Raw genomic sequence first — 16997 nt, forward strand, 5'->3', positions numbered from 1 at the left:
TCTCAGAGATAATTCTGATCACAGTCCCTAAAACAGCTTTCTGTGAAAACAGCCACAATTTCCATTTGAAAGGCAGTTCCCGGGGAAAACATGTACCTCAATTATTTTTTTAAAAAGCAAGTTTCTGTATCAAATGTTTGGAGAGTTACCTAAACCTGTCTCCACTTCATATGTCTGGGAACAGGGCTGAATACTACTGTCTGCTCTTAACATATAAGAAAGAGTTCATCCCAGATAAACAGAATATTGCCCTAGTTGCAGAAGGTATTAAAACATAGCAAGTGATAGTCTCTGTGTTCTTGAAATCTTTTTTTCCAGCAAAAAAGAAGATGAGGGGAAAGACTCTATTCTTTGTGATGTCACGGATGCAGAACTCAAGAGAGCCCATATTTTGACAGTCAATTCCCAATCCACAATGACTCTTAAAATTTACCACATCTAGCAGAATTAGACCCTTATTACCTGCTTTCCAGGATGCGGGATGCTGCAAGGATACAATGCAAACTGTTACGTTGTACAACCACAGAGACTTCAGATGTCTGTGTGAAAAAAGGGCTCAACGCTAGAAAGTCGATCCAAATCCATACCCACGATTCCATGCTCCTGTATCTTTCCAAAACCAAGGGTTACTAAAATGCTAATGACAGATTTCTTGGTGGCAGAGAGGACAGTAAACACTTATTTCTAGCAGCTACTTGTTTTCAGAAATTGCCAGTGGGCTGTGTTTGGAATCGAATTGTGACTATTATTAACTGAAGCTTCTGAAACAGGAAAAATAACCTATAACTTCCTATCTGTTTCCTTTTATCAAGAATACAGGACTCTGGGTTGGTGAAGAATCTTGCCTCATCTTTCCTTGTTTCTCTCACCCCAGAGAAGCATATTTATTTGAATGGACAGATTTTAGAAGACCAATTTCCCAAGTTTGGAAACCAGCGGGATATCAAGATCTAGGTACCGATTACTTTCCTTGGCGCTCTAACCAAATGGTTGACGGGAAGTGGCTTAAGGGGAGATAGATTTATTTTGTCCCACAGTTTAAGAGAAAGAATCTTTTAGTCATTGTGGTGGGGAGGGCATTGCAGACTCCATGGTAGCAGAAGCATCTAGCTGGACAATCTGACATCTGCATTAGTCAGGAAGCAGGGTAATTCTATGGCTCGGATCAACTTCGCTCTTTTGTTAAATAGAGGACACCAGCCCATGGATGGCAAAAGGCACATTCATGGTGGGTGTTCCCCTCCCTGGAAACACCTTAGCAGATATGCCTAGCAGTGTATCTTCCAAGTGACCCCAAATCTAGACAAATTGACTACCATGGTCCAAAGAAGGGTGTTTGCTTCCTCTGTCCCTCAAGAGAAGGTAACAGGAAGCTGCTATGTGGTTTTCCCCTAGCTCAGGCTTCCACCAACTTCCCTGTACTATTGATGGCTCAGAAATGGCACCGACAGGAATAATTCTTCCCCTAGCTTCAGTTGACCCCCACTTTTGCCTCCTACTTTTCGGCATCTACGGGAGGATAAGTGCACCTCCCTATACTTCTAATTTATCACCGTTCCACCTTTTCTCTCCCCAAAGTACACACTGGTGGATGGTCAAATCCCAAGAATCAGAAGTCAATAAAAGAAATGAAGACCTGCTAGACCTTGAACCAGGCTATATACTTTGGACCAGCCGTACAAAAACTCTAGTGAAATAATACCTTTTGTGCTCTGTCTATGGGTTTCCCGTATGTATGCATGGCTCCTTACATAATTCACAAGCAAAGTAAATGTGGTGCAGAGTTGAGTTCTTCAATTCCAACAGCTTCCCAGAAGTCTCCGCATTTTAATTATAATAATTAACCTTGTGAAAACTGTTGAGGTGGTGCTCTAAGAAAAAAGATTCAGTTAGATTAACAGGAGAGGGATTTTAATTGATAAATCAGGGTGTGGCCTTCCAGTGTTTCCATTCCTTCCAGCATCTGTCTGGAGTCTAATCTAGCTCAAACTTCATTTCCTTTTTTGTCCACCAAAAAAAGGTCTCTGAAATGTGTTTTATGAAATCTGAATTTCAAAGTTACATTGTTTCTAAAGCCAGTCTTGCTTTTTGCTCCGTTGGTAAACTTGAATTTTAAAAGCCTTCCTAACCAAGCTCATGAAATTGTTGGAATAAAATGCACAGGGAGACTGGAAGGTACTTGGAAAGTAAGAGGACATTTAAAACAATAAAAATATATTATTTAGCAGAATAGTCTACTAAATAAGAATTGTAGTATAAAAGGAGATATAACTAATCCTGTTTCCTCGAGCACCAGTATTTGTCCTCTCTGCAGTCCCATCTCTGGAATTCTCTGATCTACTTTATTTTGCATTTAGAGAGTTGTTAAATTATTTGGAACAGGGCTCTTTAAATGTGCACTCAACACCAACAATTCTAAATTGTTTTATTCTTGTTTTCCTCCCGAACAGGGGAGATTGAGATGTGATCAAATGTAGACAAAGAAACTACAGAATTTAAAAAGGGGTCTAGCTTGCAGACAGTGATGGATGCTTTGCAAAAATACTTTTCTCTGAAAGCTGGAGACAGGAATTGTGTCTTTATTCTCTGCTAGCAAGTCCCAAGTTCAAACAAACAGCCCAGGATCTGAAAGCTATCTGTTTCAGAGTCCAAACCTTCAACTGAATACTCATTCTCATCCAGAAATATCTTCTTTCTTTCTACATCAGAATTATCTTTGTTTTTCATTTATTTTAGGGAAATTCATGCATGAGTATTTACATAGTTTTCACCCCACCCTCTCCTATGCCATTCCTACTACTCTCTCTCTCAAATTCATGACCACTTCACACACACACACACACACACACACACACACACACACACACACACACACACACACACTGAGTCCATTTAGTGCTGGTCTTAAGTACATATGCTTAGGAGTAACCACTTGGGAATGGATAACCTATCAGAGTGATTGTCCCTGGAGAAGACTGATTTGCCTTCTTTTAGCAGCCATTATTGCCTAACGTATTAAATCTAAGGGTGGAAGATAATAAAATTTTCCCTATCCAGCCTTTGGCATGTCAACTGGTGGTATCAATGCACAGGTCTTGGTTAGGTGGCCATGCTATTACATGGCATGTGCAGCTCCTTTCCATGTTGTTATTTTTTGCATGCAACCCAGTGGAAGCTTCAATAATTTAGTGTACGAATATGGTTCTGACCTAAAATAGGCATAATAATGCTGAAAAGTAACACAAAGCAGCAGGGTTCTCACCCATCTGATGGCCAGGAGGGTGTACCAGCTCTCCAGCTCATTGTATTAACCTCATTCCACACCTCAGGAAACTGTGGGAGCTGTCTAGCAGCAGATGGAGGTGGGAGGATTCTAGAACGATGTAAAGTCTAGCCTCTTACTTCACAGATTATTGTGCATGGCTAAGATACCTACAATGATGCTCCTGTGTTGGGAGTGTCGGGTGACTATCGGGAGCACAGTAAATGAATGATGTTGGCTCTCTGCTTTTGGGCTCACAGAGCTTGGGGAATTACTATTATACTGATTCCAGTTCACAGAATTTCTGGGCCATCTTCTTCCCACACTCTTTCCTACTGTCTTGTGTTGTGAAGGTTCTCTCGTGCTTCCAGGTCCCAAAGCTTCAGCACCAAATGAGCACACAGAAACTCTATATTAATTATAAAACTATAGGCCGATGACTAGGGCTTCTTATTGACTAGCTCTGTCTTAATTATTAACCCATTTGTATTAATCTAAGTATTTCCAAGTGGTCTTATCTTACCGGAGAAGGGTCTGGACCTCTAACTCCTTTGATGGCTCACATGGCGACTGTTCTGGTGGATCCTCTGCCTTCCTTTCCCAGAATTCTCCTCTTCCTAGTCCCACCTATCTTCCTGTCTCATTGGCCAGAGAATGTTTTATTCATCAACCAATAAGAGAAACATATATACTTCCCCGACCAGTTTTGAAGTCTCCCATGATTAGACTTTATCCATGCAGCTCATCAGTCTCGTTCTGACTTTTCCTTTCTGCCTCCACCTGTACGACACACTTTTACTTAATGGGAACTTCCTCTGGAGGACTTCCTGTCACCGAATCTTGCCTTTTAGACTTTTTTAAAATTTATTTTAAAATTGTAATAATAATGCCAGGGATTATTAAAGGGCCTGACCTCTTTATTGCTATATAGCAATAGAATAATTTTATGTGTGTTAGTTTAACTTAAGTTCCTGACTGGTCTGCTGCACTTGTCTGCCTCTCATTCTTTTACTCAGTGGGACTGATTTTTTTAAATATTCAAATAAACCACAGTACACACATTCTGAAACTGTTACAGCTCTCTATGGCTTTAAGCCTTCATGGTTTAGTCATTATTTCTCTTCCTAGGCTTGACCTACTCTCTCTGTAATGTTGAACTAGAACCAGACATCAAAGTGGTAAAAGTAAAGTTTACTCAGAAACAATTTCGATAGAGGAAAGGGGATTTTGGTCTAGAAATGAGCTCATTTCAGAATCCAACAAGGACTATGTGGTTTCCTATTTCAGTAAGGGAAGGAGGCAGATAGTGAATGGGAAATCACCAGGAGGATATATCACAATGAAAAATTTTTGCTAAAACAACTCAATTTGGTTCTTGCTGAAGACAGGCTAGAATAATCTCATATCTCATATCAGAGGTGTGGGGTGGAGGGAGGAGGCATTTCAGCAGCTAGTGAAGATTAGCAGATACTAAAGGTCTAAGGATGGACTTTTCTAGAAGGGGATTCCTTGCTAAAATTGTTAGGACTATTGGGAAGGTGTAGCAATGAGCCTTACAAGGTAATCCTGGGAAAATAAATTCAATTTATTAAATTGTAACTGTTATGGGTACACTGAGAAACGTCTGGTTCTTCCTAGGGCCTGACACCAGGGTAACCGTGTGTCAGAGAAAAGAACATAACCAGACCTTCCATGAATTATTGGACATACTCTCTGAACCAAAATGAATTCTAGAAGATTCAAAACGTCACTCACACAATGGCTAGAGAAAAAGGTACATGAATGGAGGTGAGCAATAGATTCAAGTCCAATCTCTCCAAAGGGCACAATGTTCCCTAAACCAACCTCATCCACAATTACACAGTATAAAGTCAAAGTAGTTGAACACAGCACCTGCCCGAGTCCTGTCTCTGTTCCTCGAGACATTTACAGATCCCTCTTGTCATGACTACTTCCCCCAGATAGAAAATGGCTGCTCAGAGAGAAAAAAGGTGACCCATTGCCCTGATTTAGGAGCCTTGTCAATGAATTTTACATTTGAAGATCAACAGTAAAGGAAGAATAAAATGTCTGTATGCAATTGTGAACATCACACACACAATACATATAAACATCACACACACAATACATATAAACATCACACACACAATACATATGTACATCACACACAAACACACAAATACATATATACATCATACACACACCCAAACACACAAATACATATCTATATTATACACAGACACTTTCTTTTAAAGACATCAGAATCAGCAAAAGAGAAGAGACCAAGTCACACTTTTGTAATCTGCTTTTAACAAAATATCTCCTGGACTTCTTATACTATTCTCCACAAATTAGATCAACAAGCTCTGGTAGGTAAAAATCAATTCTGTTTCACTTTAATGCTGCTGCTTATGAATTGTAAGCTAAATTTGCCTCATAAAATTATCTCTCATGTAAAAGTAAGTTAAAATGAGCATGAGCTTGCTCGTTTAAAATAAATTGGCCAACTATTGCTCAGTTTTAAGCCTGCTGTGCTCTGCTTCTCCGGATGGTGATAACGAGATAAAGCATATTCATTGTCAGTCCTTGGTCAGGTCTGTGAGCAAAGGATGGGCTATTCCAAACTACGGCCCGACAGCAAAGGCAAGCTGTGAGAAGTGTTCCTGTTCACTGAGGTCATGAGATAAAGAAATAAATTAAACCGATTTGAAAGGAGCTACAAAGTCAGAGACAGAAGGGTGTCTAGACCTGACCACCAGAATGAAATGATGTAAGGTGTACAAAGATGGCACATGCCACTGCCCGAGACCAGTCTGTGCTACTGAATTACAAACAGTGTTCTTTGAATAAAATAGAAAGTGACAGGACACAGGGGATGGCTGAGAGAATAACCTGCTTGCTGCAGGAGTGTGAGAGCCTGAGTTTGAATGCCTAGAACACATATGAAATCCCAATGCTGAGTGATGGGGTCAGGTGAGGGTAGGAGACGCAGGAGTATACTCAGAGCTCACTAGCTGGCCAGTGTCGCTGAATCAGCAGGCTTCAGGTTCAATGAGAAACCTTGTCTCAAAAAAGTAAGATGAAGAGAAATAGAGGAGGAGACTCGGCATCAACACACACACACACACACACACACACACACACACACACACACACACACAATTTCTAGCTATTTCATGTATAATAAGTGTTACCCTATGTGTTTATAGTGTCATTAATATGTAATTAACATATAACTCAACCATTGCAATCTCTATCTATCTATCTATCTATCTATCTATCTATCTATCTATTTATATCTGTATCATTAATTATCCACACATGTTTGCAATTTTGCAACAAACAAAAGTCAGTATTGGAACATTTTCAAATATGTGTAAATAGCCCAGACCTTCACATTAGGTAACCACTGGTCTGTATGTATAAAACTTAGCCATTCACAGGAATTTCATATGAATAGAAGCATGATTTATGCTTTCTCCTAACTGGCTTCTGATGGGGAATGTACTTCTGTGGATGTTCATCTTATTGATTGTTGAATAAAGTTCTGTTTGGGCAATGAGGCAGCAAGTTAGATGGGACTAGGAGTCAAGAAGGATTCTGGGAAATGTAGTAAAGAAGTGGTGATCCAGGCAGGAAGTGACATAGCAGAGAGACTCATACTTAAGCAAGGACAAGCAGGAAGTGGTTCCTTTCCCGGTTGCTCTTCCTCCTGCTTTCTGCTCTGAGCCACCATATGATCCCGGGGATGAGGATGCCAGTGGAAGGTATCTGATAAGTCTTATAAAATATATAGATTTATGATAATTAAGACTGAGCTAGCAAGTGAGAAATCCTAGTCATTGGCCAAGCAGCATTTGTACATAATATAAGTCTCTGTGTATGATTTTGGCTATCCACGTGGCAGGCAGAACTCAAGCGGGTGGCAGAAAGATTTATCGTAACAGGCTTCATTTTGCAGCATTATCACTCATTTATAAATTTTATTAATGATTAAAAGTCCATAACACATTGAGTATCACAAATTTATCCATTCAACTGTTGATGTTTCTTTGGTCTATTTGCCGTTTTAGTTATTATGGACAATGTTAACATTTGCACATGTTTTTTGTTGTATGTGTATATGTATAGGAAAGTGTTTGTATGTGAGATGTGTGCATACATATATGTGCAAGTTAGTGTACATTCTTGAGGCCAGAGGAGAACATCGGGGGCCCTTCTCCCTCACTATGCCTTAATATCAAAGGAAAATCTTCTGCCTGATCCTGGAGCTCACATTTGAGATAAGCTGTCAAACAGCAACCCACAGCCCTCCTCTTGCCTCTGCCTGTTCAGTGCTAGGGTCACAGGTATATACAAGACGGTACCCAGCTCTTAGGTGGGTGCTGGTATCTGAACTTCAACTCTTGTTCTTGCACAGTGATCACTCTCAACCTCTGAGCCATCTCTCCAGCTCACATATGTGCACTTTTATACACAAGCATCTTTATTTCTCTTCAGTAGATTCCAAAGAACCCAATTTTTTTATGGGACAGTTTTCTCACAAAGGGGTTCTAACATGATAATCTTTCTTTCCCAGAAAGAACGCCGTGATTAATGAAGTGTTTTAACAGTCATGCTCAGGTTTTTGTTTTCATCTACCCTCTGCATAAAATACACATGTGAGTATATATTTAATTAATTTCTAAGATGGCTGTGCCATTTCATGTTAAGGTTCAGAGCTCCACATCCTTATCACAGCCTGGTCTTCCATATTGCCCTAAACTGAACATGTCATCCCAAATTTTATATGGTGAAGCTGTGACTCCAATGTGATGAGACACAGAGAGGCGTTTGGGAGGAAAATGAATTTAGATGAAACCTGAATGGTGGGAATCATACAGTAGGATTTGTATCCTTATAGAAATAGGAACAGGGGCAAAAGGTCTCCCTTGCCAGGTGAGGACTCAGAGAGACTGCAGTGGTCTCAAAGACAAACAAACTCTTACCACTTCAACTAGGAACTCGATTTTGGACTTTCCATCATTACAAATTGTAGATGTACTCCATACCTTCTGTAAAGTAATCCAGTGTGTGGTATTTTTTTTTTTTGAAAATCATGACCAGAATAGGATAGTTAGTTTTTTTCATAGACCTCTGAAGCAAGAGAAATTAAAACAATTAAACTAATTGGAAAAAGTAAAACTAGAAGAGTACATCAGTTAAGGAAATTTAATGTAATTGAGAAGAAAATACAATTTTATTGGAATATACAAGAGTTGAGGATGAATGGCATCCAAAGTGGAAGAAATCGAAGCTACATAAAGACAACAAATTGAAAACATGACAAAGATCACAATAACATTTTTATGTGTATTAAGACCTGGAACTGAACTGGAATCCAGTTGCAGAGAAGGACTGATTAGCAAAAGGGACCACCAGGCTGGTGAAACCTACAGAAACAGCTGACCTGAACAAGGGAGAGTTCTTAGTTCCCAGACTGATAGCTGGGAAACCAGCATGGGACTGATCCAGACCCCCTGAATGTGGGTGTCAGTGAGGAGACCTTGGAAATCTATGGGGCCTCTTGTAGTGGATCAGCACTTATCCCTAGCATAGGAATGACTTTAGGAGCCCATCCCACATGGAGGGATACTCCCTGAGCCTAGACACAAGGGGGTGGGCCTAGGCCCTGTCCCAAAGGATATGATAGACTTTGAAGACCCCCTATGGAAGTCCTCACCCTCCCTTGGGAGCAGAAAAGGTATGGAATAGGTAGGGTGTTAGTTGTGGGGGACAGGGGAGGAGAGGAGGGAGAGGGAACTGGGATTAGTATGTAAAATAATTTTCTTTCTAATTAAAATAAAATAAAAAAGAATGCTTTGCAGAAACAAATGGAGACCATCACAGAAAACCACAACTTGTCCTAATGTAGAGATCAACTGATATAGGGTATCCAGCCGCAATGGATACATTTATAACATGACTCCTGTACCTAAAGCTCAGAGTAGAAGAGGGGCCTAAAGATTGTTAAGGGCCAGAGAACTGGAAAATCTGTGTGAGATAGTTAGTGTCTCCTAAAAGTGATAGAGAAGCTTAATCCATGATACCTCAACATTGTGGCTACCTAAATCACACCTGAACAAAGATAACACCAGCAGGCATGCTGACTCAGAAGTCGGAAATCTCATAGTGTCCCACCCCTGGACAAAAAACTACAGGCAATTAATGACTACTAAGAGAGAGAGAGGGAGAAATAGAAGATGAGCCCTATGATTAGTTATGCATACAAAGTACTCAGCCCTAAAATCATACTCACTTAAGTCAGAATAAATGATAGTGTGTGTGTGTGTGTGTGTGTGTGTGTGTGTGTGTGTGTGTGTGTGTGTGTGTGTGCGCGTGTGTGTGTAACAATAATCAAATTGAAAAGGAACGGGGAATCATATGAGGAAGGGTTACTGGATTTCCAGGAAGCATAGGAGGAGACATAGGAGGGTTAGAGGGAGGAAAGGGAAGTGGGCAAGCCATATAATATGTCAATTAAAATGTATTTTAAAATAATATTTTGCAGAGAAGGAAAAGTTAAGCTAAAGGAAAGAAAATCATCATTGAAGAAATTTCTTTAACCCTAGCCCCTTCCCCCCAAAAGGCAGTGCCTTGGGACATATAAGAAGAACACACAGACAACATAGAATATTGTACGGCAGCTCTAGGAGTGCTTGCTGGGCATTGCAAAAAAAAAAAAAAAAAAAAAAAAAAAAAAAGAACCGCATCACAGAGGACAATACCAACTCTAAAGTGACTCATGGAAAACTGTGTGCTGCCAAAGACAAGCATTGTCTGTCATTGGAAGTTCGGCTAAAGTTGTAACAAGCAGAGTGAGAAAACACATGTCATAAGAATTCTTAGGACACCCGCAATACAACGGTTCTAGCAATTTAAAGCCAGGAATGAACAAGGGTAGGGAGGATAAGAGGAAGGGAGGGATGGGATGGGAGGATAAAGATGAGAAGAGAAAGAAATGGAACATTAGTGTAGATATCAGCAGGGACACCATTAATTCTATGAGTTAATCAGCAAATTGTTTGCATCGAAGAGACCTATTCCAAAATAAGTGTGCTTTCCGTCAGGCAGAACTTACTTTGCATGGTCCCTGCTTTTTCTTAAAGGTGTGCTATTTTTATTTATGTCTACACCTGTGTATCTCTGTGTGGGTATGTGCACATGAGTACTGATGATGCAGAAACCAGAAATGTCAGATCCCCTGGAACTGGAATTACAGTTTAGGAACCGTTGGGTGTGTGTGCTGGGTTCTCTGCCATAGAAGTACCTGCCCTGAACTGCTGAGCCTTCTCTCCATCCCTGCCTTATGGTTGCTTTCTTAGGAAACTAATCTTGCTCCAACCAAGGCATCAAGTAAATTATGTAGAGCAAGGTGTGCGTTCTAAGAACCAATGGTCCCAAATCGGGTAAATGAAGGGACAGGACCTCAACTGAACTTTGAGCAGTAGGACAAAAACAGGCTGGATCAAGAGAAGGAAAACTTCCAAAGGTAGATACAGTTTTATATTAGATTTGATTCAATAATAATGTAGAGGTTCCAAGAATGGCTCGAGGATCTCATATATACTCTGTCTAATTCACAATTATCTCCCTCCCTGCCTCCCTCCCTCCTTCCCTTCAATACCTCAAAGTTTGATTGTCACAATGGATGGACTAATTTAAAGAAAGCCAGCTGGAGTAGCCATCTCTAAGGCAGTTTAGGTGTGATAATTGATAATACAACCATCATTTTCAAGCAATCCCTTCTGTGTGTCAATGACCTGCCTTCTTACCATAAACTGAATTACTTTTCTATTGTTCTCCTGTCTTCCCATCTTTAAAAACCAATGTGCTTATGTAACCTGTTGAAGCTCATATAGATAGCATGTTTTAGAACTCAAACTTGACCTACCACGAAGCAGACTTTAAAGCCCAGGCTCTTTACCACCTTACCAAGTGTTCCTTAGAGTCCTAGAATACGGGGAAGTGTGGCTGGTGGGAATCTGTGTAATCTGCAAAGTGTTTGCCTTGTAAACATGTGGAGCTGAGTTCAATCTAGAGAACATTTGTAAAGAGAATCCCTGGTGCTCCCTGGAAATCCAGTAAAGCTGAATCAGTGAGTGTTAGGTCAACCAGGAGACTCTGTCCTAAGGCAACCTTCCTGAGATGAGGTAAGAATATCACATGACCTCTACCTATGTGCACACACACATGAGCCTTGGAAAGCAAACACTGACTGTGCTTTTCCATGAGGTCCTGTGGCTTCAGAAGGCTTCTCATTATCAGTTCTCAATGTAATAATTAAGTAGATACTAAGTAGGTGTCAGGTGGTGAGTAATAGAACTACTGTTCTCAGCACAGAACATATCCACCCACTATACCTTGACTACTTTCAGGTTTTCACAGATTGTCCAAAGACTTTTTCATTTTCTTCATGTTCACTTATTCTTAATAAAGATCTTTGAGAAAAGGTATTGCTTAACATTGCTTTTGAGGGCTAATAAACAATAAATAATAAAATTTAAATTGGTTTGAACTAATACATCCTCTTCTAGGATTTAGTGCTAAGAAAATGATCATATATATACATATATATGTATATATAAAGAGATCTTTAAAATAGTGAAAAATAAATAGAAAAGGCTGGAAACACTTGGCAGGATTAAGAGTTTTGTCTGTTCAAATAAATCCTGTTTAGTAATGTACAGTCAGTCAATGTCATTATTTATTTTATAGCTATTCAAATCATGTTAGAGAATTCTTTCCTGTCATGTGGTCTTTTAACGTAACCGTACACTAAGGAAGTCAGCTCAGGATACACAAACACTTGGGTAAGGTGACAGCATTTAGGGCAAATATGTCATAGCATGAAGCTATGAGTCACTTTTGTTCTCTTGATTCTGTTAAATTCTCCATTTTTAATAAGGCATTTTTCCTTTCATGCTAATTAAAGCAGTCATTCATTGAACAAATGCGTAACAGTTATTTGTTTAATAAATGTTCACTCTGTGTCCCACTTAATGTACAAAGCTTTGGATATGATTCCTTGAATAAACACATTTCCTCAGGATCTTCATAAAGTTTAGAAGAACACTGGCAGATATGGAGTCCTGAAAAACAAATAAATAGGTGCAGAAATAGGTCAGGTTGGTACCCTAGAAATTTGCGTGTGTTGGGGGGTTCACATGTTTTCATATGTATGGACCAGAGGTCAATGTCAAACATATTTCTCCTTTGCTTTCTGCATTATTTTTCAGACAGGATCCCCAGATCTAGAACTCACCCTTCCAAGCTAGTGAGCTCCAGGAATGCTCCTGTCTCTGCCCCTTGCCCTAGAATCACACTGCTGTTCCCCTAACTTTCATCAGGTGCTGGAGATCCAAATTCCAGTCCTCATGCCTGAACAGGAGGGAGGTATTTTACTGAATGAGCTAGCTCTATAGTCTCACACCTAGGTATTTATGTATAATACACCAGTGCCAAGTAACTGCATGGTTAGCACAAATCCACAGTCTAATAGGGGTTCTAAATTCCTATTGCCATTGAGAAGTCCATTATCTGTTGCTTAATTATTTGGGGTCTGATCAGTCTCAAGGTTCTTTCTGCTCTTGGAACAGTTTCAGAAGAATGCTAACATTCTTCTGAATGGGAGTCCTTGCAGAAGAGGAGAAGCATAGATCTGGTCCTAAGAGTAATGATTAAGGTAGCCATCAGAAAACCCTCCATTCTGTGAGAGGCAAGGTATTGTTATTATTGGTCATATTTCTATGATAGGGCTGGCTCCAGCAAGTCCTGTGGATATTGTTCTGGGCATGTTGGAGGTTTCATCACTGACCATGCCTCTTCTCAAGCTTTCCTTCTGAATTTGATTGCCCACTTTATAAAAAGGGAATTTAAAGCCACTCCTGATGGGGGAAGTGCTTTTGTGTATATATTTGTCTTACTAGATGATAAATAAAGTACTGTTTGGCCAATGAGGCATCAACTTAGGCAGGACTAGGAGTCAAAGAGGATTCTGGGAAATGTAGTAGAGAAGTGGTGATCCGGGCAGGAAGTGACATAGCAAGGAGACTCATATTTAAGGAAAGAGAAGTAGGAAGTGGTCCCTTTTCCCCTTGGCTCCTCCTCCAGTGGCGTGATGTGATCCACCGGCAAGGGAGGACACCAATGAAAGGTGTCCGATAAGATAAGTCTTATAAAATATATATATTTATGATAATTAAGACTGAGCTAACGGATGAGAATCCTTGTGATTGGCCAAGCAGAATTTATACCTAATACAAGTCTGTGTAATATTTTGTCCATCCACATGGTGGGCAGAACTCAGGCGGCTGGCGGAGATCTCCCACATAGCAGTAGGGCTCGGGTGGCTTTTGGCGGAAAGATTTATGGTAACACATTCCCCTTTTAAATCTCTCTAAAAGCATCTCACTGCATAATAACAAAGTCCTAGTTAAATCATCTTGTAGCCATGCTACTCTGAGCTAGACTGCTCCTTCCCTCTTTTATTTTCCACTCAATCTAAAAGCCAGCCTCCATCCCCCAGTCATGCCTCACAGTGTGCCACTTGTAATTTTTCCATACTCCACAAACATTATCAGGCTAAACAGTTCCTTTATCTGTTTACTGATGGCTCAGCTGTAGACTCTTGCCTGCTGGTTTCCACTGTACTACAGGAACTCAGATATGCTTAACCAACACATGTGTGCATTTCTGAATCAAGGGACAACTGTGAAGGATAAGAGAGTAAAAGAAGACAAACGCAATCACTCAGCTTTCAGTATCCCTGCAAATGCCAAAAGCTGATTGCAGTATTTTCATCCTACAGATGAAAAAGAAGAGTCAAGGAGATTAAGTAAGTCTCCAAGAGTACTAGCCAATGGGAAGGGGAAGAACGTGGAGGACCAGCTGGGTGTGTCCTATTGCAAGCCTATTGTTGGTACAAGTATCGAGGCAACACTATGTTCCAATAGAGAAGGCTGCCAACAGTGGAAAGTACAGTTCCTCAGAAGACAGGCAACTCCCATTGTCTAGATGTGCCCCAACAGGAGCCTACAGATCCTATATGTGAGTTGGAGTGACATCTGTAGGGAAACCAGGGGGCTGGAAACTCTATAAGGATCCAATTCTTGGAGGCAGGATTTATTTTATTTTTCTGGGAAATGTTAGTGATCATTCTTAAGACCTTGGTAATGAGGCCCACTCATATCACCAAGGATGACCATGTTCCCTTAAAGTCAGAGGACGACCACATCAACAAAATGCCTTCAGAGCAGCACCTAGGTCCTGTTGTAGTAAACTATAGGTTTCCATAGTTGAGCTAAGCTGCCAAGTCAAATTAACCATCTCGTCCTGTCAAGAAGGACACTTCAGCCATTTATATTGTCTGACTTTCAAGGCTTCTCCAACTCAGAGTGTCTATGGTTAATGCTCTTCTCACTCCTTCACAATATCCGATTTTAAAATCTGAGATGCACAATAATGAATTAATCAGAGCAGAGCTGGAGAAAGTCTCCTAACTAACTTCAGTGCCCACTTACCCTTTCCTCGGTATCCAAATGAATTGTGACTGACAGAGGACCAGTGAAGACCATTTTAGTGAAGCAATTATTAAATCTTGATGGCCAGATTTCCACGAGGAAGACCCATCCATGTCTCTTATCACTTCTTATGAATTCTTAATGGATGAAGGAGAAGGAGGGTGTCTCATGCCCACTCCACCATCTCTTTTGAGACAGATCCATCACTTTGTGAAGAAAGTACAAGGATTTCTGACATTAAAGTCAGAAAATTGGATATTCACTGAGAACTCTAGAATATTTATTGCTGACCCATCAGATAATGTGCTAGGTGATATTCACCAAATGCATAATTCAATTGTCACAATAATCTTGTGGGCTGAATCATTTTATAGACACTTCAATGGAGACACACACAAATAATTAGTAGCATTGAACTGAGCATTTGGATCCAGGTTGGAGCCTTTAGATGTCTCTGATCATTGTGCTCTGCCGTGTGTTACCATGTACTCTTCCTCACAAAAGCTTATCTCTGTACCAAGGAATCTGTATCCTGAATACTGTCTGTGATGGCCCTGTGCTAAAGGGGAAATGGTGGCTCTCCAGGAGTCTGACTCACATTTGTGCTTGTAACTGACCCTTACCAGTGTTGCCTGGAAGACTCATATCCTCATCTACTAACTGCTGAAGGACAAGGACAGTGACTTCTATGCCAAAGTCCTCTCTAACACAGGGCTGTCTCAAACAGTGTTACACACACACACATACACACACACACACACACACACACACACACACACACACACAGAGAGAGAGAGAGAGAGAGAGAGAGAGAGAGACTACTTCAGTTATTACATTTGGAACACTTTTTAAAGTGAAGTGATGTTTATTTGCTAATTTACTGTCTCTTTAGAAGTAGAATTCTACAAGATCCAAGAGCTGCTTATTCTGCTCAAGTTCTCTTTTCACAAGGCACAAAGGAGACCTCACTGTGATAGAAAGCACTCAGTGCTTTCGAAGGGATTAATGGCTAAATGGATGGTTGGATGAATGAGGGTCGAGCGTAGGTGTGGCCTTGGGAAAGGAGGGTAATCGATGCCTGTCAACTCCTGGGCAGCAACTGCTTTCTTCTCAGGAACAACTTCTTGTCCCATGATGTACCTGCCCTAAGTGACATCATACTCTGTTTTGTTGACATTGTCAGAGTAATAATAAGGCTAAATTGGCCCTCCCTTAGAAATCAGTCAGCTATCAATCCTAACACATCTTCTTATAAGCAATTACCTGTGCATCTGTTTTTTCCTAATGGCAGCAAAGGTATGTTTCTGTTGGATCCCCAGAACTTACCACAGTGGTCAGCACAAAACAAATTCACAGCATGCATGATTCAAGTGATTAAGAGAAGGAAAAGTGAAGCACATCTCCTTTGTCTTACATTAGTATTTCATAGAGCTTCTGACATATTTGATACTAGTTAAGTACATGAACTTAAGTCATAGGCTCTGGGATGAATCTCCATCTTATTGTCCTTTTACTAAAGCACAGTTATCATAGAATAACTATGTTATCATCCAAGTTAGTCGCTAGGTAAGAAAAGAGAATCAGTACACTTTCTTAAGGAGAATACAGTGTGATTCTGGGAATTGCTTACCAATGTGCTAGAGGGTACTAAAGAAAAGAAAGGAAGGATGACACCAACTAACAATCTAAGCAATAGTGGAGAGGTTACTACCTTAAATGCCCTTCCCCTATAATGAGATTGATGACTGCCTTATATGCCATCCTAGAGCCTTCATCCAGCAGCTGATGGAAGCAGAAGCAGACATCCACAGCTAAGCACTGAGCCGAACTCCTGGAATCCAATTGCAGAGAGGGAGAAGTGATGAGCTAAGGGGTCAAGACCACACTGAAAAAACCACAGAAACAGCTGACCTGAACAAGGGGGAGCTCATGGACCCCACACTGATAGCTGGCAAACCAGCATATAACTGATCCAGACCTCATAAACTTGGGTGTCTGTTGGGAGGCCTGGGCAATCTATGGGGCCTCTGGTAGTGGATCAGTATTTATCCCTAGTACATGAATGGACTTTGGGAGCCCATTCCACACAGAGGGATACTCTCTCAGCCTAGACACATGGGGGAGGGTCTAGGCCCTGCTGCAAATGATATGATAGACTTTGAATATCCCCCAAG

At 40.6% G+C, this 16997-nt stretch overlaps 1 long non-coding RNA gene across 1 annotated transcript in view; it reads left to right on the top strand.

Annotated features, from left to right (window-relative positions):
• The window catches only part of LOC107977627, a 60720-nt gene extending 44071 nt beyond the window's left edge, over positions 1-16649 (top strand). Inside the window, exons 5-9 of the long non-coding RNA XR_004771275.1 lie at positions 813-954; positions 4901-5050; positions 7842-7923; positions 14112-14350; positions 16590-16649. This is a non-coding gene — a long non-coding RNA (uncharacterized LOC107977627). The remainder of the gene's footprint in view (positions 1-812; positions 955-4900; positions 5051-7841; positions 7924-14111; positions 14351-16589) is intronic.
• The last annotated feature ends 348 nt before the right edge of the window (positions 16650-16997 follow it).

This window comes from Cricetulus griseus, chromosome 10, assembly GCF_003668045.3.
Source record: "Cricetulus griseus strain 17A/GY chromosome 10, alternate assembly CriGri-PICRH-1.0, whole genome shotgun sequence".
Taxonomy (NCBI): domain Eukaryota; kingdom Metazoa; phylum Chordata; class Mammalia; order Rodentia; family Cricetidae; genus Cricetulus; species Cricetulus griseus.